Below are 25,222 nucleotides of genomic sequence, written 5' to 3'. Positions count from 1 at the left end.
ATCATTCTGGGTTCATTTGTGTGAAAACAAGGTCCAATCAGGCTGAAATGTTACAGGAAGGTAGAATCTATTGAGTTGTAAGTGATCTAAACGTTTCATGATGATAGCCCCTTCCTAAGAGGGTCAAACCATGTCCCAAAGGTCACCGGATCTGGTGTCAATTTAAAGAAGTAGTCCAGTTACACCTTGGAGGGCTTATAACTTGGCTTCTGAATGTCCTAGAGAGATCAGGTTTGTTTTAGTGTACTGCAATCAACAGCCCCTTCAACCTCAAAAAGGAATGGTGTCATTAGCACTTATGTTTTTTAAATGGCACCCAGAATTATGTTGCACGAAGCACAATTTCACATCATTCTGGGTTCATTTGTGTGAAAACAAGGTCCAATCAGGCTGAAATGTTACAGGAAGGTAGAATCTATTGAGTTGTAAGTGATCTGAACGTTTCAAGATGATCGCACATTCCTATAGGGGGTCAAACCATGTCCCAAAGGTCACCGGGCCTAGTGTCACTTTAAAGAAGTAGTCCAGTTACACCTTTGTGGGCTTATAACTTGGCTTCTGAATGTCCTAGAGAGGTTAGGTTGGTTTTAGTGTTCTCCAATCAACAGCCCCTACAACCACAAAAAGGAATGGAGTCATTAGCACTTATGGTTTGTAAATGGCACCAAGAATTATGTTGCACGAAGCACAATTTCACATCATTCAGGGTTCATTTGTGTGAAAACAAGGTCCAATCAGCCTGAAACGTTACAGGAAGGTAGAATCTATTGAGTTGTAAGTGATCTGAACGTTTCATGATGATAGCACTTTCCTAAGGGGGTAAAACCATGTCCCAAAGGTCACCGGATCTGGTGTCAATTTAAAGAAGTAGTCCAGTTACACATTTGTGGGCTTATAACTTGGCTTCTGAATGTCCTAGAGAGATCAGGTTTGTTTTAGTGTACTCCAATCAACAGCCCCTACAACCACGAAAAGGAATGGAGTCATTAGCACTTATGGTTTGTAAATGGCACCCAGAATTATGTTGCACGAAGCACAATTTCACATCATTCTGGGTTCATTTGTGTGAAAACAAGGTCCAATCAGGCTGAAACGTTACAGGAAGGTAGAATCTATTGAGTTGTAAGTGATCTGAATGTTTCATGATGATAGCACTTTCCTAAGGGGGTCAAACCATGTCCCAAAAGTCACCGGATCTGGTGTCAATTTAAAGAAGTAGTCCAGTTACACATTTGTGGGCTTATAACTTGGCTTCTGAATGTCCTAGAGAGATCAGGTTTGTTTTAATGTACTCCAATCAACAGCCCCTACAACCACAAAAAGGAATGGAGTCATTAGCACTTATGGTTTGTAAATGGCACCCAGAATTATGTTGCACGAAGCACAATTTCACATCATTCTGGGTCCATTTGTGTGAAAACAAGGTCCAATCAGGCTGAAACGCTACAAGAAGGTAGAATCTATTGAGTTGTAAGTGATCTGAACGTTTCAAGATGATCGCACATTCCTATAGGGGGTAAAACCATGTCCCAAAGGTCACCGGGCCTGGTGTCACTTTAAAGAAGTAGTCCAGTTACACCTTTGTGGGCTTATAACTTGGCTTCTGAATGTCCTAGAGAGGTTAGGTTTGTTTTAGTGTACTCCAATCAACAGCCCCTACAACCACAAAAAGGAATGAAGTCATTAGCACTTATGGTTTGTAAATAGCACCCAGAATTATGTTGCACGAAGCACAATTTCACATCATTCTGGGTTCATTTGTGTGAAAACAAGGTCCAATCAGGCTGAAACGTTGCAGGAAGGTAGAATCTATTGAGTTGTACGTGATCTGAACGTTTCATCATGATAGCACTTTCCTAAGGGGGTCAAACCATGTCCCAAAGGTCACCGGATCTGGTGTCAATTTAAAGAAGTAGTCCAGTTACACATTTGTGGGCTTATAACTTGGCTTCTGAATGTCCTAGAGAGACCAGGTTTGTTTTAATGTACTCCAATCAACAGCCCCTACAATCACAAAAAGGAATGGAGTCATTAGCACTTATGGTTTGTAAATGGCACCCAGAATTATGTTGCACGAAGCACAATTTCACATCATTCTAGGTCCATTTGTGTGAAAACAATGTCCAATCAGGCTGAAACGCTACAGTAAGGTAGATTCTATTGAGTTGTAAGTGATCTGAACGTTTCATGATGATAGCACTTTCCTAAGGGGGTCAAACCATGTCCCAAAGGTCACCGGGCCTGGTGTCAATTTAAAGAAGTAGTCCAGTTACACATTTGTGGGCTTATAACTTGGCTTCTGAATGTCCTAGAGAGATCAGGTTTGTTTTAGTGTACTCCAATCAACAGCCCCTACAACCACAAAAAGGAATGGAGTCATTAGCACTTATGGTTTGTAAATGGCACCCAGAATTATGTTGCACGAAGCACAATTTCACATCATTCTGGGTTCATTTGTGTGAAAACAAGGTCCAATCAGGCTGAAACGTTGCAGGAAGGTAGAATCTATTGAGTTGTACGTGATCTGAACGTTTCATCATGATAGCACTTTCCTAAGGGGGTCAAACCATGTCCCAAAGGTCACCGGATCTGGTGTCAATTTAAAGAAGTAGTCCAGTTACACATTTGTGGGCTTATAACTTGGCTTCTGAATGTCCTAGAGAGACCAGGTTTGTTTTAATGTACTCCAATCAACAGCCCCTACAATCACAAAAAGGAATGGAGTCATTAGCACTTATGGTTTGTAAATGGCACCCAGAATTATGTTGCACGAAGCACAATTTCACATCATTCTAGGTCCATTTGTGTGAAAGCAATGTCCAATCAGGCTGAAACGCTACAGGAAGGTAGATTCTATTGAGTTGTAAGTGATCTGAACGTTTCATGATGATAGCACTTTCCTAAGGGGGTCAAACCATGTCCCAAAGGTCACCGGGCCTGGTGTCAATTTAAAGAAGTAGTCCAGTTACACATTTGTGGGCTTATAACTTGGCTTCTGAATGTCCTAGAGAGATCAGGTTTGTTTTAGTGTACTCCAATCAACAGCCCCTACAACCACAAAAAGGAATGGAGTCATTAGCACTTATGGTTTGTAAATGGCACCCAGAATTATGTTGCACGAAGCACAATTTCACATCATTCTGGGTTCATTTGTGTGAAAACAAGGTCCAAGCAGGCTGAAACGTTACAAGAAGGTAGAATCTATTGAGTTGTAAGTGATCTGAACGTTTCAAGATGATCGCACATTCCTATAGGGGGTAAAAACATGTCCCAAAGGTCACCGGGCCTGGTGTCACTTTAAAGAAGTAGTCCAGTTAAACCTTTGTGGGCTTACAACTTGGCTTCTGAATGTCCTAGAGAGGTTAGGTTTGTTTTAGTGTACTCCAATCAACAGCCCCTACAACCACAAAAAGGAATGGAGTCATTAGCCCTTAAGGTTTGTAAAGGGCACCCAGAATTATGCTGCACTAAGCACAATTTCACATCATTCTGGGTTCATTTGTGTGAAAACAAGGTCCAATCAGGCTGAAATGTTACAGGAAGGTAGAATCTATTGAGTTGTAAGTGATCTGAATGTTTCATGATGATAGCACTTTCCTGTAGGGGGTCAAACCATGTCCCAAAGGTCACCGGGCCTGTTGTCACTTTAAAGAAGCAGTCCAGTTACACATTTGTGGGCTTATAACTTGGCTTCTGAATGTCCTAGAGAGGTTAGGTTTGTTTTAGTGTTCTCCAATCAACAGCCCCTAAAACCACAAAAAGGAATGGAGTCATTAGCACCTATGGTTTGTAAATGGCACCCAGAATTATGTTGCACGAAGCACAATTTCACATCATTCTGGGTTCATTTGTGTGAAAACAAGGTCCAATCAGGCTGAAACGTTACAGGAAGGTAGAATCTATTGAGTTGTAAGTGATCTGAATGTTTCATGATGATAGCACTTTCCTAAGGGGGTCAAACCATGTCCCAAAAGTCACCGGATCTGGTGTCAATTTAAAGAAGTAGTCCAGTTACACATTTGTGGGCTTATAACTTGGCTTCTGAATGTCCTAGAGAGATCAGGTTTGTTTTAATGTACTCCAATCAACAGCCCCTACAACCACAAAAAGGAATGGAGTCATTAGCACTTATGGTTTGTAAATGGCACCCAGAATTATGTTGCACGAAGCACAATTTCACATCATTCTGGGTCCATTTGTGTGAAAACAAGGTCCAATCAGGCTGAAACGCTACAAGAAGGTAGAATCTATTGAGTTGTAAGTGATCTGAATGTTTCAAGATGATCGCACATTCCTATAGGGGGTAAAACCATGTCCCAAAGGTCACCGGGCCTGGTGTCAATTTAAAGAAGTAGTCCAGTTACACATTTGTGGGCTTATAACTTGGCTTCTGAATGTCCTAGAGAGATCAGGTTTGTTTTAGTGTACTCCAATCAACAACCCCTACAACCACAAAAAGGAATGGAGTCATTAGCACTTATGGTTTGTAAATGGCACCCAGAATTATGTTGCACGAAGCACAATTTCACATCATTCTGGGTTCATTTGTGTGAAAACAAGGTCCAATCAGGCTGAAACATTGCAGGAAGGTAGAATCTATTGAGTTGTACGTGATCTGAACGTTTCATCATGATAGCACTTTCCTAAGGGGGTCGAACCATGTCCCAAAGGTCACCGGATCTGGTGTCAATTTAAAGAAGTAGTCCAGTTACACATTTGTGGGCTTATAACTTGGCTTCTGAATGTCCTAGAGAGACCAGGTTTGTTTTAATGTACTCCAATCAACAGCCCCTACAATCACAAAAAGGAATGGAGTCATTAGCACTTATGGTTTGTAAATGGCACCCAGAATTATGTTGCACGAAGCACAATTTCACATCATTCTAGGTCCATTTGTGTGAAAACAATGTCCAATCAGGCTGAAACGCTACAGGAAGGTAGATTCTATTGAGTTGTAAGTGATCTGAACGTTTCATGATGATAGCACTTTCCTAAGGGGGTCAAACCATGTCCCAAAGGTCACCGGGCCTGGTGTCAATTTAAAGAAGTAGTCCAGTTACACATTTGTGGGCTTATAACTTGGCTTCTGAATGTCCTAGAGAGATCAGGTTTGTTTTAGTGTACTCCAATCAACAGCCCCTACAACCACAAAAAGGAATGGAGTCATTAGCACTTATGGTTTGTAAATGGCACCCAGAATTATGTTGCACGAAGCACAATTTCACATCATTCTGGGTTCATTTGTGTGAAAACAAGGTCCAAGCAGGCTGAAACGTTACAAGAAGGTAGAATCTATTGAGTTGTAAGTGATCTGAACGTTTCAAGATGATCGCACATTCCTATAGGGGGTAAAAACATGTCCCAAAGGTCACCGGGCCTGGTGTCACTTTAAAGAAGTAGTCCAGTTAAACCTTTGTGGGCTTACAACTTGGCTTCTGAATGTCCTAGAGAGGTTAGGTTTGTTTTAGTGTACTCCAATCAACAGCCCCTACAACCACAAAAAGGAATGGAGTCATTAGCCCTTAAGGTTTGTAAAGGGCACCCAGAATTATGCTGCACTAAGCACAATTTCACATCATTCTGGGTTCATTTGTGTGAAAACAAGGTCCAATCAGGCTGAAATGTTACAGGAAGGTAGAATCTATTGAGTTGTAAGTGATCTGAATGTTTCATGATGATAGCACTTTCCTGTAGGGGGTCAAACCATGTCCCAAAGGTCACCGGGCCTGTTGTCACTTTAAAGAAGCAGTCCAGTTACACATTTGTGGGCTTATAACTTGGCTTCTGAATGTCCTAGAGAGGTTAGGTTTGTTTTAGTGTTCTCCAATCAACAGCCCCTAAAACCACAAAAAGGAATGGAGTCATTAGCACTTATGGTTTGTAAATGGCACCCAGAATTATGTTGCACGAAGCACAATTTCACATCATTCTGGGTTCATTTGTGTGAAAACAAGGTCCAATCAGGCTGAAACGTTACAGGAAGGTAGAATCTATTGAGTTGTAAGTGATCTGAATGTTTCATGATGATAGCACTTTCCTAAGGGGGTCAAACCATGTCCCAAAAGTTACCGGATCTGGTGTCAATTTAAAGAAGTAGTCCAGTTACACATTTGTGGGCTCATAACTTGGCTTCTGAAAGTCCTAGAGAGATCAGGTTTGTTTTAATGTACTCCAATCAACAGCCCCTACAACCACAAAAAGGAATGGAGTCATTAGCACTTATGGTTTGTAAATGGCACCCAGAATTATGTTGCACGAAGCACAATTTCACATCATTCTGGGTCCATTCGTGTGAAAACAAGGTCCAATCAGGCTGAAACGCTACAAGAAGGTAGAATCTATTGAGTTGTAAGTGATCTGAACGTTTCAAGATGATCGCACATTCCTATAGGGGGTAAAACCATGTCCCAAAGGTCACCGGGCCTGGTGTCACTTTAAAGAAGTAGTCCAGTTACACCTTTGTGGGCTTATAACTTGGCTTCTGAATGTCCTAGAGAGGTTAGGTTTGTTTTAGTGTACTCCAATCAACAGCCCCTACAACCACAAAAAGGAATGAAGTCATTAGCACTTATGGTTTGTAAATGGCACCCAGAATTATGTTGCACGAAGCACAATTTCACATCATTCTGGGTTCATTTGTGTGAAAACAAGGTCCAATCAGGCTGAAACGTTGCAGGAAGGTAGAATCTATTGAGTTGTACGTGATCTGAACGTTTCATCATGATAGCACTTTCCTAAGGGGGTCAAACCATGTCCCAAAGGTCACCGGATCTGGTGTCAATTTAAAGAAGTAGTCCAGTTACACATTTGTGGGCTTATAACTTGGCTTCTGAATGTCCTAGAGAGACCAGGTTTGTTTTAATGTACTCCAATCAACAGCCCCTACAATCACAAAAAGGAATGGAGTCATTAGCACTTATGGTTTGTAAATGGCACCCAGAATTATGTTGCACGAAGCACAATTTCACATCATTCTAGGTCCATTTGTGTGAAAACAATGTCCAATCAGGCTGAAACGCTACAGGAAGGTAGATTCTATTGAGTTGTAAGTGATCTGAACGTTTCATGATGATAGCACTTTCCTAAGGGGGTCAAACCATGTCCCAAAGGTCACCGGGCCTGGTGTCAATTTAAAGAAGTTGTCCAGTTACACATTTGTGGGCTTATAACTTGGCTTCTGAATGTCCTAGAGAGATCAGGTTTGTTTTAGTGTACTCCAATCAACAGCCCCTACAACCACAAAAAGGAATGGAGTCATTAGCACTTAAGGTTTGTAAATGGCACCCAGAATTATGTTGCACGAAGCACAATTTCACATCATTCTGGGTCCATTTGTGTGAAAACAAGGTCCAATCAGGCTGAAACGCTACAAGAAGGTAGAATCTATTGAGTTGTAAGTGATCTGAACGTTTCAAGATGGTCGCACATTCCTAAGGGGGTCAAACCATGTCCCAAAGGTCACCGGATCTGGTGTCAATTTAAAGAAGTAGTCCAGTTACACCTTTGTGGGCTTATAACTTGGCTTCTGAATGTCCTAGAGAGATCAGGTTTGTTTTAGTATACTCCAATCAACAGCCCCTACAACCACAAAAAGGAATGGAGTCATTAGCACTTATGGTTTGTAAATGGCACCCAGAATTATGTTGCACGAAGCACAATTTCACATCATTCTGGGCTCATTTGTGTGAAAACAAGGTCCAATCAGGCTGAAACGCTACAAGAAGGTAGACTCTATTGAGTTGTAAGTGATCTGAACGTTTCATGATGATAGCACTTTCCTAAGGGGGTCAAACCATGTCCCAAAGGTCACGGGGCCTGGTGTCACTTTAAAGAAGTAGTCCAGTTACACCTTTGTGGGCTTATAACTTGGCTTCTGAATGTCCTAGAGAGGTTAGGTTTGTTTTAGTGTTCTCCAATCAACAGCCCCTACAACCACAAAAAGGAATGGAGTCATTAGCACTTATGGTTTGTAAATGGCACCCAGAATTATGTTGCACGAAGCACAATTTCACATCATTCTGGGTTCATTTGTGTGAAAACAAGATCCAATCAGGCTGAAACGTTACAGGAAGGTAGAATCTATTGAGTTGTAAGTGATCTGAACGTTTCATCATGATAGCACTTTCCTAAGGGGGTCAAACCATGTCCCAAAGGTCACCGGATCTGGTGTCAATTTAAAGAAGTAATCCAGTTACACATTTGTGGGCTTATAACTTGGCTTCTGAATGTCCTAGAGAGATCAGGTTTGTTTTAATGTATTCCAATCAACAGCCCCTACAACCACAAAAAGGAATGGAGTCATTAGCACTTATGGTTTGTAAATGGCACCCAGAATTATGTTGCACGAAGCACAATTTCACATCATTCTGGGTTCATTTGTGTGAAAACAAGGTCCAATCAGGCTGAAACGCTACAAGAATGTAGAATCTATTGAGTTGTAAGTGATCTGAACGTTTCATGATGATAGCACTTTCCTAAGGGGGTCAAACCATGTCCCAAAGGTCACCGGACCTGGTGTCACTTTAAAGAAGTAGTCCAGTTACACATTTGTGGGCTTATAACTTGGCTTCTGAATGTCCTAGAGAGATCAGGTTGGTTTTATTGTACTCCAATCAACAGCCCATACAACCACAAAAAGGAATGGAGTCATTAGCACTTATGGTTTGTAAATGGCACCCAGAATTATGTTGCACGAAGCACAATTTCACATCATTCTGGGTTCATTTGTGTGAAAACAAGGTCCAATCAGGCTGAAACGCTACAAGAAGGTAGAATCTATTGAGTTGTAAGTGATCTGAACGTTTCAAGATGATCGCACATTCCTTTAGGGGGTCAAACCATGTCCCAAAGGTCACCGGGCCTGGTGTCACTTTAAATAAGTAGTCCAGTTACACCTTTGTGGGCTTATAACTTGGCTTCTGAATGTCCTAGAGAGGTTAGGTTTGTTTTAGTGTTCTCCAATCAACAGCCCCTACAACCACAAAAAGGAATGGAGTCATTAGCACTTATGGTTTGTAAATGGCACCCAGAATTATGTTGCACGAAGCACAATTTCACATCATTCTGGGTTCATTTGTGTGAAAACAAGGTCCAATCAGGCTGAAACGTTGCAGGAAGGTAGAATCTATTGAGTTGTACGTGTTCTGAACGTTTCATCATGATAGCACTTTCCTAAGGGGGTCAAACCATGTCCCAAAGGTCACCGGATCTGGTGTCAATTTAAAGAAGTAGTCCAGTTACACATTTGTGGGCTTATAACTTGGCTTCTGAATGTCCTAGAGAGACCAGGTTTGTTTTAATGTACTCCAATCAACAGCCCCTACAATCACAAAAAGGAATGGAGTCATTAGCACTTATGGTTTGTAAATGGCACCCAGAATTATGTTGCACGAAGCACAATTTCACATCATTCTAGGTCCATTTGTGTGAAAACAATGTCCAATCAGGCTGAAACGCTACAGGAAGGTAGATTCTATTGAGTTGTAAGTGATCTGAACGTTTCATGATGATAGCACTTTCCTAAGGGGGTCAAACCATGTCCCAAAGGTCACCGGGCCTGGTGTCAATTTAAAGAAGTAGTCCAGTTACACATTTGTGGGCTTATAACTTGGCTTCTGAATGTCCTAGAGAGATCAGGTTTGTTTTAGTGTACTCCAATCAACAGCCCCTACAACCACAAAAAGGAATGGAGTCATTAGCACTTAAGGTTTGTAAATGGCACCCAGAATTATGTTGCACGAAGCACAATTTCACATCATTCTGGGTCCATTTGTGTGAAAACAAGGTCCAATCAGGCTGAAACGCTACAAGAAGGTAGAATCTATTGAGTTGTAAGTGATCTGAACGTTTCAAGATGGTCGCACATTCCTAAGGGGGTCAAACCATGTCCCAAAGGTCACCGGATCTGGTGTCAATTTAAAGAAGTAGTCCAGTTACACCTTTGTGGGCTTATAACTTGGCTTCTGAATGTCCTAGAGAGATCAGGTTTGTTTTAGTATACTCCAATCAACAGCCCCTACAACCACAAAAAGGAATGGAGTCATTAGCACTTATGGTTTTTAAATGGCACCCAGAATTATGTTGCACGAAGCACAATTTCACATCATTCTGGGTTCATTTGTGTGAAAACAAGGTCCAATCAGGCTGAAACGTTACAGGAAGGTAGAATCTATTGAGTTGTAAGTGATCTGAACGTTCTATGATGATAGCACTTTCCTAAGGGGGTCAAACCATGTCCCAAAGGTCACCGGATCTGGTGTCAATTTAAAGAAGTAGTCCAGTTACACATTTGTGGGCTTATAACTTGGCTTCTGAATGTCCTAGAGAGATCAGGTTTGTTTTAATGTACTCCAATCAACAGCCCCTACAACCACAAAAAGGAATGGAGTCATTAGCACTTATGGTTTGTAAATGGCACCCAGAATTATGTTGCACGAAGCACAATTTCACATCATTCTGGGCTCATTTGTGTGAAAACAAGGTCCAATCAGGCTGAAACGCTACAAGAAGGTAGACTCTATTGAGTTGTAAGTGATCTGAACGTTTCATGATGATAGCACTTTCCTAAGGGGGTCAAACCATGTCCCAAAGGTCACGGGGCCTGGTGTCACTTTAAAGAAGTAGTCCAGTTACACCTTTGTGGGCTTATAACTTGGCTTCTGAATGTCCTAGAGAGGTTAGGTTTGTTTTAGTGTTCTCCAATCAACAGCCCCTACAACCACAAAAAGGAATGGAGTCATTAGCACTTATGGTTTGTAAATGGCACCCAGAATTATGTTGCACGAAGCACAATTTCACATCATTCTGGGTTCATTTGTGTGAAAACAAGATCCAATCAGGCTGAAACGTTACAGGAAGGTAGAATCTATTGAGTTGTAAGTGATCTGAACGTTTCATCATGATAGCACTTTCCTAAGGGGGTCAAACCATGTCCCAAAGGTCACCGGATCTGGTGTCAATTTAAAGAAGTAATCCAGTTACACATTTGTGGGCTTATAACTTGGCTTCTGAATGTCCTAGAGAGATCAGGTTTGTTTTAATGTATTCCAATCAACAGCCCCTACAACCACAAAAAGGAATGGAGTCATTAGCACTTATGGTTTGTAAATGGCACCCAGAATTATGTTGCACGAAGCACAATTTCACATCATTCTGGGTTCATTTGTGTGAAAACAAGGTCCAATCAGGCTGAAACGCTACAAGAATGTAGAATCTATTGAGTTGTAAGTGATCTGAACGTTTCATGATGATAGCACTTTCCTAAGGGGGTCAAACCATGTCCCAAAGGTCACCGGACCTGGTGTCACTTTAAAGAAGTAGTCCAGTTACACATTTGTGGGCTTATAACTTGGCTTCTGAATGTCCTAGAGAGATCAGGTTGGTTTTATTGTACTCCAATCAACAGCCCATACAACCACAAAAAGGAATGGAGTCATTAGCACTTATGGTTTGTAAATGGCACCCAGAATTATGTTGCACGAAGCACAATTTCACATCATTCTGGGTTCATTTGTGTGAAAACAAGGTCCAATCAGGCTGAAACGCTACAAGAAGGTAGAATCTATTGAGTTGTAAGTGATCTGAACGTTTCAAGATGATCGCACATTCCTTTAGGGGGTCAAACCATGTCCCAAAGGTCACCGGGCCTGGTGTCACTTTAAATAAGTAGTCCAGTTACACCTTTGTGGGCTTATAACTTGGCTTCTGAATGTCCTAGAGAGGTTAGGTTTGTTTTAGTGTTCTCCAATCAACAGCCCCTACAACCACAAAAAGGAATGGAGTCATTAGCACTTATGGTTTGTAAATGGCACCCAGAATTATGTTGCACGAAGCACAATTTCACATCATTCTGGGTTCATTTGTGTGAAAACAAGGTCCAATCAGGCTGGAACTTTACAGGAAGGTAGAATCTATTGAGTTGTAAGTGATCTGAACGTTTCATGATGATAGCATTTTCCTAAGGGGGTCAAACCATGTCCCAAAGGTCACCGGATCTGGTGTCAATTTAAAGAAGTAGTCCAGTTACACCTTTGTGGGCTTATAACTTGGCTTCTGAATGTCCTAGAGAGATCAGGTTTGTTTTAATGTACTCCAATCAACAGCCCCTACAACCACAAAAAGGAATGGAGTCATTAGCACTTATGGTTTGTAAATGACACCCAGAATTATGTTGCACGAAGCACAATTTCACATCATTCTGGGCTCATTTGTGTGAAAACAAGGTCCAATCAGGCTGAAACGCTACAAGAAGGTAGACTCTATTGAGTTGTAAGTGATCTGAACGTTTCATGATGATAGCACTTTCCTAAGGGGGTCAAACCATGTCCCAAAGGTCACGGGGCCTGGTGTCACTTTAAAGAAGTAGTCCAGTTACACCTTTGTGGGCTTATAACTTGGCTTCTGAATGTCCTAGAGAGGTTAGGTTTGTTTTAGTGTTCTCCAATCAACAGCCCCTACAACCACAAAAAGGAATGGAGTCATTAGCACTTATGGTTTGTAAATGGCACCCAGAATTATGTTGCACGAAGCACAATTTCACATCATTCTGGGCTCATTTGTGTGAAAACAAGGTCCAATCAGGCTGAAACGCTACAAGAAGGTAGACTCTATTGAGTTGTAAGTGATCTGAACGTTTCATGATGATAGCACTTTCCTAAGGGGGTCAAACCATGTCCCAAAGGTCACGGGGCCTGGTGTCACTTTAAAGAAGTAGTCCAGTTACACCTTTGTGGGCTTATAACTTGGCTTCTGAATGTCCTAGAGAGGTTAGGTTTGTTTTAGTGTTCTCCAATCAACAGCCCCTACAACCACAAAAAGGAATGGAGTCATTAGCACTTATGGTTTGTAAATGGCACCCAGAATTATGTTGCACGAAGCACAATTTCACATCATTCTGGGTTCATTTGTGTGAAAACAAGATCCAATCAGGCTGAAACGTTACAGGAAGGTAGAATCTATTGAGTTGTAAGTGATCTGAACGTTTCATCATGATAGCACTTTCCTAAGGGGGTCAAACCATGTCCCAAAGGTCACCGGATCTGGTGTCAATTTAAAGAAGTAATCCAGTTACACATTTGTGGGCTTATAACTTGGCTTCTGAATGTCCTAGAGAGATCAGGTTTGTTTTAATGTATTCCAATCAACAGCCCCTACAACCACAAAAAGGAATGGAGTCATTAGCACTTATGGTTTGTAAATGGCACCCAGAATTATGTTGCACGAAGCACAATTTCACATCATTCTGGGTTCATTTGTGTGAAAACAAGGTCCAATCAGGCTGAAACGCTACAAGAATGTAGAATCTATTGAGTTGTAAGTGATCTGAACGTTTCATGATGATAGCACTTTCCTAAGGGGGTCAAACCATGTCCCAAAGGTCACCGGACCTGGTGTCACTTTAAAGAAGTAGTCCAGTTACACATTTGTGGGCTTATAACTTGGCTTCTGAATGTCCTAGAGAGATCAGGTTGGTTTTATTGTACTCCAATCAACAGCCCATACAACCACAAAAAGGAATGGAGTCATTAGCACTTATGGTTTGTAAATGGCACCCAGAATTATGTTGCACGAAGCACAATTTCACATCATTCTGGGTTCATTTGTGTGAAAACAAGGTCCAATCAGGCTGAAACGCTACAAGAAGGTAGAATCTATTGAGTTGTAAGTGATCTGAACGTTTCAAGATGATCGCACATTCCTTTAGGGGGTCAAACCATGTCCCAAAGGTCACCGGGCCTGGTGTCACTTTAAATAAGTAGTCCAGTTACACCTTTGTGGGCTTATAACTTGGCTTCTGAAATGTCCTAGAGAGGTTAGGTTTGTTTTAGTGTTCTCCAATCAACAGCCCCTACAACCACAAAAAGGAATGGAGTCATTAGCACTTATGGTTTGTAAATGGCACCCAGAATTATGTTGCACGAAGCACAATTTCACATCATTCTGGGTTCATTTGTGTGAAAACAAGGTCCAATCAGGCTGGAACTTTACAGGAAGGTAGAATCTATTGAGTTGTAAGTGATCTGAACGTTTCATGATGATAGCATTTTCCTAAGGGGGTCAAACCATGTCCCAAAGGTCACCGGATCTGGTGTCAATTTAAAGAAGTAGTCCAGTTACACCTTTGTGGGCTTATAACTTGGCTTCTGAATGTCCTAGAGAGATCAGGTTTGTTTTAGTATACTCCAATCAACAGCCCCTACAACCACAAAAAGGAATGGAGTCATTTGCGCTTATGGTTTTTCAATGGCACCCAGAATTATGTTGCACGAAGCACAATTTCACATCATTCTGGGTTCATTTGTGTGAAAACAAGGTCCAATCAGGCTGAAACGTTACAGGAAGGTAGTATCTATTGAGTTGTAAGTGATATGAACGTTTCAAGATGATCGCACATTCCTATAGGGGGTCAAACCATGTCCCAAAGGTCACCGGGCCTGGTGTCACTTTAAAGAAGCAGTCCAGTTACACCTTTGTGGGCTTATAACTTGGCTTCTGAATGTCCTAGAGAGGTTAGGTTGGTTTTAGTGTTCTCCAATCAACAGCCCCTACAACCACAAAAAGGAATGGAGTCATTAGCACTTATGGTTTGTAAATGGCACCAAGAATTATGTTGCACGAAGCACAATTTCACATCATTCTGGGTTCATTTGTGTGAAAACAAGGTCCAATCAGCCTGAAACGTTACAGGAAGGTATAATCTATTGAGTTTTAAGTGATCTGAACGTTTCATGATGATAGCACTTTCCTAAGGGGGTAAAACCATGTCCCAAAGGTCACCGGATCTGGTGTCAATTTAAAGAAGTAGTCCAGTTACACATTTGTGGGCTTATAACTTGGCTTCTGAATGTCCTAGAGAGATCAGGTTTGTTTTAGTGTACTCCAATCAACAGCCCCTACAACCACGAAAAGGAATGGAGTCATTAGCACTTATGGTTTGTAAATGGCACCCAGAATTATGTTGCAAGAAGCACAATTTCACATCATTCTGGGTCCATTTGTGTGAAAACAAGGTCCAATCAGGCTGAAATGTTACAGGAAGGTAGAATCTATTGAGTTGTAAGTGATCTGAACGTTTCATGATGATAGCACTTTCCTAAGGGGGTCAAACCATGTCCCAAAGGTCACCGGGCCTGGTGTCACTTTAAAGAAGCAGTGCAGTTACACCTTTGTGGGTTTATAACTTGGATTCTGAATGTCCTAGAGAGGTTAGGTTTGTTTTAGTGTTCTCCGATCAACAGCCCCTACAACCACAAAAAGGAATGGAGTCATTAGCACTTATGGTTTGTAAATGGCACCCAGAATTATGTTGCACGAAGCACAATTTCACATCATTCTGGGTCTATTTGTGTGAAAACAAGGTCCAATCAGGCTGAAACGCTACAAGAAGGTAGAATCTATTGAGTTGTAAGTGATCTGAACGTTTCAAGATGATCGCACATTCCTATAGGGGTAAAACCATGTCCCAAAGGTCACCGGGCCTGGTGTCACTTTAAAGAAGTAGTCCAGTTACACCTTTGTGGGCTTATAACTTGGCTTCTGAATGTCCTAGAGAGGTTAGGTTTGTTTTAGTGTACTCCAATCAACAGCCCCTACAACCACAAAAAGGAATGAAGTCATTAGCACTTATGGTTTGTAAATGGCACCCAGAATTATGTTGCACGAAGCACAATTTCACATCATTCTGGGTTCATTTGTGTGAAAACAAGGTCCAATCAGGCTGAAAAAATTGCAGGAAGGTAGAATCTATTGAGTTGTACGTGATCTGAACGTTTCATCATGATAGCACTTTCCTAAGGGGGTCAAACCATGTCCCAAAGGTCACCGGATCTGGTGTCAATTTAAAGAAGTAGTCCAGTTACACATTTGTGGGCTTATAACTTGGCTTCTGAATGTCCTAGAGAGACCAGGTTTGTTTTAATGTACTCCAATCAACAGCCCCTACAATCACAAAAAGGAATGGAGTCATTAGCACTTATGGTTTGTAAATGGCACCCAGAATTATGTTGCACGAAGCACAATTTCACATCATTCTAGGTCCATTTGTGTGAAAACAATGTCCAATCAGGCTGAAACGCTACAGGAAGGTAGATTCTATTGAGTTGTAAGTGATCTGAACGTTTCATGATGATAGCACTTTCCTAAGGGGGTCAAACCATGTCCCAAAGGTCACCGGGCCTGGTGTCAATTTAAAGAAGTAGTCCAGTTACACATTTGTGGGCTTATAACTTGGCTTCTGAATGTCCTAGAGAGATCAGGTTTGTTTTAGTGTACTCCAATCAACAGCCCCTACAACCACAAAAAGGAATGGAGTCATAAGCACTTAAGGTTTGTAAATGGCACCCAGAATTATGTTGCACGAAGCACAATTTCACATCATTCTGGGTCCATTTGTGTGAAAACAAGGTCCAATCAGGCTGAAACGCTACAAGAAGGTAGAATCTATTGAGTTGTAAGTGATCTGAATGTTTCAAGATGATCGCACATTCCTAAGGGGGTCAAACCATGTCCCAAAGGTCACCGGATCTGGTGTCAATTTAAAGAAGTAGTCCAGTTACACCTTTGTGGGCTTATAACTTGGCTTCTGAATGTCCTAGAGAGATCAGGTTTGTTTTAGTATACTCCAATCAACAGCCCCTACAACCACAAAAAGGAATGGAGTCATTAGCACTTATGGTTTTTAAATGGCACCCAGAATTATGTTGCACGAAGCACAATTTCACATCATTCTGGGTTCATTTGTGTGAAAACAAGATCCAATCAGGCTGAAACGTTACAGGAAGGTAGAATCTATTGAGTTGTAAGTGATCTGAACGTTCTATGATGATAGCACTTTCCTAAGGGGGTCAAACCATGTCCAAAAGGTCACCGGATCTGGTGTCAATTTAAAGAAGTAGTCCAGTTACACATTTGTGGGCTTATAACTTGGCTTCTGAATGTCCTAGAGAGATCAGGTTTGTTTTAATGTACTCCAATCAACAGCCCCTACAACCACAAAAAGGAATGGAGTCATTAGCACTTATGGTTTGTAAATGGCACCCAGAATTATGTTGCACGAAGCACAATTTCACATCATTCTGGGTTCATTTGTGTGAAAACAAGGTCCAATCAGGCTGAAACGCTACAAGAAGGTAGAATCTATTGAGTTGTAAGTGATCTGAACGTTTCATGATGATAGCATTTTCCTAAGGGGGTCAAACCGTGTCCCAAAGGTCACGGGGCCTGGTGTCACTTTAAAGAAGTAGTCCAGTTACACCTTTGTGGGCTTATAACTTGGCTTCTGAATGTCCTAGAGAGGTTAGGTTTGTTTTAGTGTTCTCCAATCAACAGCCCCTACAACCACAAAAAGGAATGGAGTCATTAGCACTTATGGTTTGTAAATGGCACCCAGAATTATGTTGCACGAAGCACAATTTCACATCATTCTGGGTTCATTTGTGTGAAAACAAGATCCAATCAGGCTGAAACCTTACAGGAAGGTAGAATCTATTGAGTTGTAAGTGATCTGAACGTTTCAAGATGATCGCACATTCCTTTAGGGGGTCAAACCATGTCCCAAAGGTCACCGGGCCTGGTGTCACTTTAAATAAGTAGTCCAGTTACACCTTTGTGGGCTTATAACTTGGCTTCTGAATGTCCTAGAGAGGTTAGGTTTGTTTTAGTGTTCTCCAATCAACAGCCCCTACAACCACAAAAAGGAATGGAGTCATTAGCACTTATGGTTTGTAAATGGCACCCAGAATTATGTTGCACGAAGCACAATTTCACATCATTCTGGGTTCATTTGTGTGAAAACAAGGTCCAATCAGGCTGGAACTTTACAGGAAGGTAGAATCTATTGAGTTGTAAGTGATCTGAACGTTTCATGATGATAGCATTTTCCTAAGGGGGTCAAACCATGTCCCAAAGGTCACCGGATCTGGTGTCAATTTAAAGAAGTAGTCCAGTTACACCTTTGTGGGCTTATAACTTGGCTTCTGAATGTCCTAGAGATATCAGGTTTGTTTTAGTATACTCCAATCAACAGCCCCTACAACCACAAAAAGGAATGGAGTCATTTGCGCTTATGGTTTTTCAATGGCACCCAGAATTATGTTGCACGAAGCACAATTTCACATCATTCTGGGTTCATTTGTGTGAAAACAAGGTCCAATCAGGCTGAAACGTTACAGGAAGGTAGTATCTATTGAGTTGTAAGTGATATGAACGTTTCAAGATGATCGCACATTCCTATAGGGGGTCAAACCATGTCCCAAAGGTCACCGGGCCTGGTGTCACTTTAAAGAAGCAGTCCAGTTACACCTTTGTGGGCTTATAACTTGGCTTCTGAATGTCCTAGAGAGGTTAGGTTGGTTTTAGTGTTCTCCAATCAACAGCCCCTACAACCACAAAAAGGAATGGAGTCATTAGCACTTATGGTTTGTAAATGGCACCAAGAATTATGTTGCACGAAGCACAATTTCACATCATTCTGGGTTCATTTGTGTGAAAACAAGGTCCAATCAGCCTGAAACGTTACAGGAAGGTATAATCTATTGAGTTTTAAGTGATCTGAACGTTTCATGATGATAGCACTTTCCTAAGGGGGTAAAACCATGTCCCAAAGGTCACCGGATCTGGTGTCAATTTAAAGAAGTAGTCCAGTTACACATTTGTGGGCTTATAACTTGGCTTCTGAATGTCCTAGAGAGATCAGGTTTGTTTTAGTGTACTCCAATCAACAGCCCCTACAACCACGAAAAGGAATGGAGTCATTAGCACTTATGGTTTGTAAATGGCACCCAGAATTATGTTGCAAGAAGCACAATTTCACATCATTCTGGGTCCATTTGTGTGAAAACAAGGTCCAATCAGGCTGAAATGTTACAGGAAGGTAGAATCTATTGAGTTGTAAGTGATCTGAACGTTTCATGATGATAGCACTTTCCTAAGGGGGTCAAACCATGTCCCAAAGGTCACCGGGCCTGGTGTCACTTTAAAGAAGCAGTGCAGTTACACCTTTGTGGGTTTATAACTTGGATTCTGAATGTCCTAGAGAGGTTAGGTTTGTTTTAGTGTTCTCCAATCAACAGCCCCTACAACCACAAAAAGGAATGGAGTCATTAGCACTTATGGTTTGTAAATGGCACCCAGAATTATGTTGCACGAAGCACAATTTCACATCATTCTGGGTCTATTTGTGTGAAAACAAGGTCCAATCAGGCTGAAACGCTACAAGAAGGTAGAATCTATTGAGTTGTAAGTGATCTGAACGTTTCAAGATGATCGCACATTCCTATAGGGGGTAAAACCATGTCCCAAAGGTCACCGGGCCTGGTGTCACTTTAAAGAAGTAGTCCAGTTACACCTTTGTGGGCTTATAACTTGGCTTCTGAATGTCCTAGAGAGGTTAGGTTTGTTTTAGTGTACTCCAATCAACAGCCCCTACAACCACAAAAAGGAATGAAGTCATTAGCACTTATGGTTTGTAAATGGCACCCAGAATTATGTTGCACGAAGCACAATTTCACATCATTCTGGGTTCATTTGTGTGAAAACAAGGTCCAATCAGGCTGAAACGTTGCAGGAAGGTAGAATCTATTGAGTTGTACGTGATCTGAACGTTTCATCATGATAGCACTTTCCTAAGGGGGTCAAACCATGTCCCAAAGGTCACCGGATCTGGTGTCAATTTAAAGAAGTAGTCCAGTTACACATTTGTGGGCTTATAACTTGGCTTCTGAATGTCCTAGAGAGACCAGGTTTGTTTTAATGTACTCCAATCAACAGCCCCTACAATCACAAAAAGGAATGGAGTCATTAGCACTTATGGTTTGTAAATGGCACCCAGAATTATGTTGCACGAAGCACAATTTCACATCATTCTAGGTCCATTTGTGTGAAAACAATGTCCAATCAGGCTGAAACGCTACAGGAAGGTAGATTCTATTGAGTTGTAAGTGATCTGAACGTTTCATGATGATAGCACTTTCCTAAGGGGGTCAAACCATGTCCCAAAGGTCACCGGGCCTGGTGTCAATTTAAAGAAGTAGTCCAGTTACACATTTGTGGGCTTATAACTTGGCTTCTGAATGTCCTAGAGAGATCAGGTTTGTTTTAGTGTACTCCAATCAACAGCCCCTACAACCACAAAAAGGAATGGAGTCATAAGCACTTAAGGTTTGTAAATGGCACCCAGAATTATGTTGCACGAAGCACAATTTCACATCATTGTGGGTCCATTTGTGTGAAAACAAGGTCCAATCAGGCTGAAACGCTACAAGAAGGTAGAATCTATTGAGTTGTAAGTGATCTGAACGTTTCAAGATGATCGCACATTCCTAAGGGGGTCAAACCATGTCCCAAAGGTCACCGGATCTGGTGTCAATTTAAAGAAGTAGTCCAGTTACACCTTTGTGGGCTTATAACTTGGCTTCTGAATGTCCTAGAGAGATCAGGTTTGTTTTAGTATACTCCAATCAACAGCCCCTACAACCACAAAAAGGAATGGAGTCATTAGCACTTATGGTTTTTAAATGGCACCCAGAATTATGTTGCACGAAGCACAATTTCACATCATTCTGGGTTCATTTGTGTGAAAACAAGATCCAATCAGGCTGAAACGTTACAGGAAGGTAGAATCTATTGAGTTGTAAGTGATCTGAACGTTCTATGATGATAGCACTTTCCTAAGGGGGTCAAACCATGTCCCAAAGGTCACCGGATCTGGTGTCAATTTAAAGAAGTAGTCCAGTTACACATTTGTGGGCTTATAACTTGGCTTCTGAATGTCCTAGAGAGATCAGGTTTGTTTTAATGTACTCCAATCAACAGCCCCTACAACCACAAAAAGGAATGGAGTCATTAGCACTTATGGTTTGTAAATGGCACCCAGAATTATGTTGCACGAAGCACAATTTCACATCATTCTGGGTTCATTTGTGTGAAAACAAGGTCCAATCAGGCTGAAACGCTACAAGAAGGTAGAATCTATTGAGTTGTAAGTGATCTGAACGTTTCATGATGATAGCATTTTCCTAAGGGGGTCAAACCGTGTCCCAAAGGTCACGGGGCCTGGTGTCACTTTAAAGAAGTAGTCCAGTTACACCTTTGTGGGCTTATAACTTGGCTTCTGAATGTCCTAGAGAGGTTAGGTTTGTTTTAGTGTTCTCCAATCAACAGCCCCTACAACCACAAAAAGGAATGGAGTCATTAGCACTTATGGTTTGTAAATGGCACCCAGAATTATGTTGCACGAAGCACAATTTCACATCATTCTGGGTTCATTTGTGTGAAAACAAGATCCAATCAGGCTGAAACCTTACAGGAAGGTAGAATCTATTGAGTTGTAAGTGATCTGAACGTTTCATCATGATAGCACTTTCCTAAGGGGGTCAAACCATGTCCCAAAGGTCACCGGATCTGGTGTCAATTTAAAGAAGTAATCCAGTTACACATTTGTGGGCTTATAACTTGGCTTCTGAATGTCCTAGAGAGATCAGGTTTGTTTTAATCTATTCCAATCAACAGCCCCTACAACCACAAAAAGGAAAGGAGTCATTAGCACTTATGGTTTGTAAATGGCACCCAGAATTATGTTGCACGAAGCACAATTTCACATCATTCTGGGTTCATTTGTGTGAAAACAAGGTCCAATCAGGCTGAAACGCTACAAGAAGGTAGAATCTATTGAGTTGTAAGTGATCTGAACGTTTAAAGATGATCGCACATTCCTTTAGGGGGTCAAACCATGTCCCAAAGGTCACCGGGCCTGGTGTCACTTTAAAGAAGTAGTCCAGTTACACCTTTGTGGGCTTATAACTTGGCTTCTGAATGTCCTAGAGAGGTTAGGTTTGTTTTAGTGTTCTCCAATCAACAGCCCCTACAACCACAAAAAGGAATGGAGTCATTAGCACTTATGGTTTGTAAATGGCACCCAGAATTATGTTGCACGAAGCACAATTTCACATCATTCTGGGTTCATTTGTGTGAAAACAAGGTCCAATCAGGCTGGAACTTTACAGGAAGGTAGAATCTATTGAGTTGTAAGTGATCTGAACGTTTCATGATGATAGCATTTTCCTAAGGGGGTCAAACCATGTCCCAAAGGTCACCGGATCTGGTGTCAATTTAAAGAAGTAGTCCAGTTACACCTTTGTGGGCTTATAACTTGGCTTCTGAATGTCCTAGAGAGATCAGGTTTGTTTTAGTATACTCCAATCAACAGCCCCTACAACCACAAAAAGGAATGGAGTCATTTGCGCTTATGGTTTTTCAATGGCACCCAGAATTATGTTGCACGAAGCACAATTTCACATCATTCTGGGTTCATTTGTGTGAAAACAAGGTCCAATCAGGCTGAAACGTTACAGGAAGGTAGTATCTATTGAGTTGTAAGTGATATGAACGTTTCAAGATGATCGCACATTCCTATAGGGGGTCAAACCATGTCCCAAAGGTCACCGGGCCTGGTGTCACTTTAAAGAAGCAGTCCAGTTACACCTTTGTGGGCTTATAACTTGGCTTCTGAATATCCTAGAGAGGTTAGGTTGGTTTTAGTGTTCTCCAATCAACAGCCCCTACAACCACAAAAAGGAATGGAGTCATTAGCACTTATGGTTTGTAAATGGCACCAAGAATTATGTTGCACGAAGCACAATTTCACATCATTCTGGGTTCATTTGTGTGAAAACAAGGTCCAATCAGCCTGAAACGTTACAGGAAGGTATAATCTATTGAGTTGTAAGTGATCTGAACGTTTCATGATGATAGCACTTTCCTAAGGGGGTAAAACCATGTCCCAAAGGTCACCGGATCTGGTGTCAATTTAAAGAAGTAGTCCAGTTACACATTTGTGGGCTTATAACTTGGCTTCTGAATGTCCTAGAGAGATCAGGTTTGTTTTAGTGTACTCCAATCAACAGCCCCTACAACCACGAAAAGGAATGGAGTCATTAGCACTTATGGTTTGTAAATGGCACCCAGAAATATGTTGCAAGAAGCACAATTTCACATCATTCTGGGTCCATTTGTGTGAAAACAAGGTCCAATCAGGCTGAAATGTTACAGGAAGGTAGAATCTATTGAGTTGTAAGTGATCTGAACGTTTCATGATGATAGCACTTTCCTAAGGGGGTCAAACCATGTCCCAAAGGTCACCGGGCCTGGTGTCACTTTAAAGAAGCAGTGCAGTTACACCTTTGTGGGTTTATAACTTGGATTCTGAATGTCCTAGAGAGGTTAGGTTTGTTTTAGTGTTCTCCAATCAACAGCCCCTACAACCACAAAAAGGAATGGAGTCATTAGCACTTATGGTTTGTAAATGGCACCCAGAATTATGTTGCACGAAGCACAATTTCACATCATTCTGGGTCCATTTGTGTGAAAACAAGGTCCAATCAGGCTGAAACACTACAAGAAGGTAGAATCTATTGAGTTGTAAGTGATCTGAACGTTTCAAGATGATCGCACATTCCTATAGGGGGTAAAACCATGTCCCAAAGGTCACCGGGACTGGTTTCACTTTAAAGAAGTAGTCCAGTTACACCTTTGAGGGCTTATAACTTGGCTTCTGAATGTCCTAGAGAGATCAGGTTTGTTTTAGTGTACTCCAATCAACAGCCCCTACAACCTCAAAAAGGAATGGAGTCATTAGCACTTATGGTTTTTAAATGGCACCCAGAATTATGTTGCACGAAGCACAATTTCACATCATTCTGGGTTCATTTGTGTGAAAACAAGGTCCAATCAGGCTGAAATGTTACAGGAAGGTAGAATCTATTGAGTTGTAAGTGATCTGAACGTTTCATGATGATAGCACTTTCCTAAGGGGGTCAAACCATGTCCCAAAGGTCACAGGATCTGGTGTCAATTTAAAGAAGTAGTCCAGTTACACCTTTGTGGGCTTATAACTTGGCTTATGAATGTCCTAGAGAGATCAGGTTTGTTTTAGTATACTCCAATCAACAGCCCCTACAACCACAAAAAGGAATTAGCACTTATGGTTTTTAAATGGCACCCAGAATCATGTTGCACGAAGCACAATTTCACATCATTCTGGGTTCATTTGTGTGAAAACAAGGTCCAATCAGGCTGAAACGTTACAGGAAGGTAGAATCTATTGAGTTGTAAGTGATCTGAACGTTTCATCATGATAGCACTTTCCTAAGGGGGTCAAACCATGTCCCAAAGGTCACCGGATCTGGTGTCAATTTAAAGAAGTAGTCCAGTTACACCTTTGTGGGCTTATAACTTGGCTTCTGAATGTCCTAGAGAGATCAGGTTTGTTTTAGTATACTCCAATCAACAGCCCCTACAACCACAAAAAGGAATGGAGTCATTAGCACTTATGGTTTGTAAATGGCACCAAGAATTATGTTGCACGAAGCACAATTTCACATCCTTCTGGGTTCATTTGTGTGAAAACAAGGTCCAATCAGCCTGAAACGTTACAGGAAGGTATAATCTATTGAGTTTTAAGTGATCTGAACGTTTCATGATGATAGCACTTTCCTAAGGGGGTAAAACCATGTCCCAAAGGTCACCGGATCTGGTGTCAATTTAAAGAAGTAGTCCAGTTACACATTTGTGGGCTTATAACTTGGCTTCTGAATGTCCTAGAGAGATCAGGTTTGTTTTAGTGTTCTCCAATCAACAGCCCCTACAACCACAAAAAGGAATGGAGTCATTAGCACTTATGGTTTGTAAATGGCACCCAGAATTATGTTGCACGAAGCACAATTTCACATCATTCTGGGTCCATTTGTGTGAAAACAAGGTCCAATCAGGCTGAAACGCTACAAGAAGGTAGAATCTATTGAGTTGTAAGTGATCTGAACGTTTCAAGATGATCACACATTCCTATAGGGGGTAAAACCATGTCCCAAAGGTCACCGGGCCTGGTGTCACTTTAAAGAAGTAGTCCAGTTACACCTTTGTGGGCTTATAACTTGGCTTCTGAATGTCCTAGAGAGGTTAGGTTTGTTTTAGTGTACTCCAATCAACAGCCCCTACAACCACAAAAAGGAATGAAGTCATTAGCACTTATGGTTTGTAAATGGCACCCAGAATTATGTTGCACGAAGCACAATTTCACATCATTCTGGGTTCATTTGTGTGAAAACAAGGTCCAATCAGGCTGAAACGTTGCAGGAAGGTAGAATCTATTGAGTTGTACGTGATCTGAACGTTTCATCATGATAGCACTTTCCTAAGGGGGTCAAACCATGTCCCAAAGGTCACCGGATCT

This window comes from Nothobranchius furzeri, chromosome 11 (genome assembly GCF_043380555.1).
Source record: "Nothobranchius furzeri strain GRZ-AD chromosome 11, NfurGRZ-RIMD1, whole genome shotgun sequence".
NCBI classification, from domain to species: Eukaryota; Metazoa; Chordata; class Actinopteri; order Cyprinodontiformes; family Nothobranchiidae; genus Nothobranchius; species Nothobranchius furzeri.
This window is presented reverse-complemented; position numbering follows the sequence as displayed.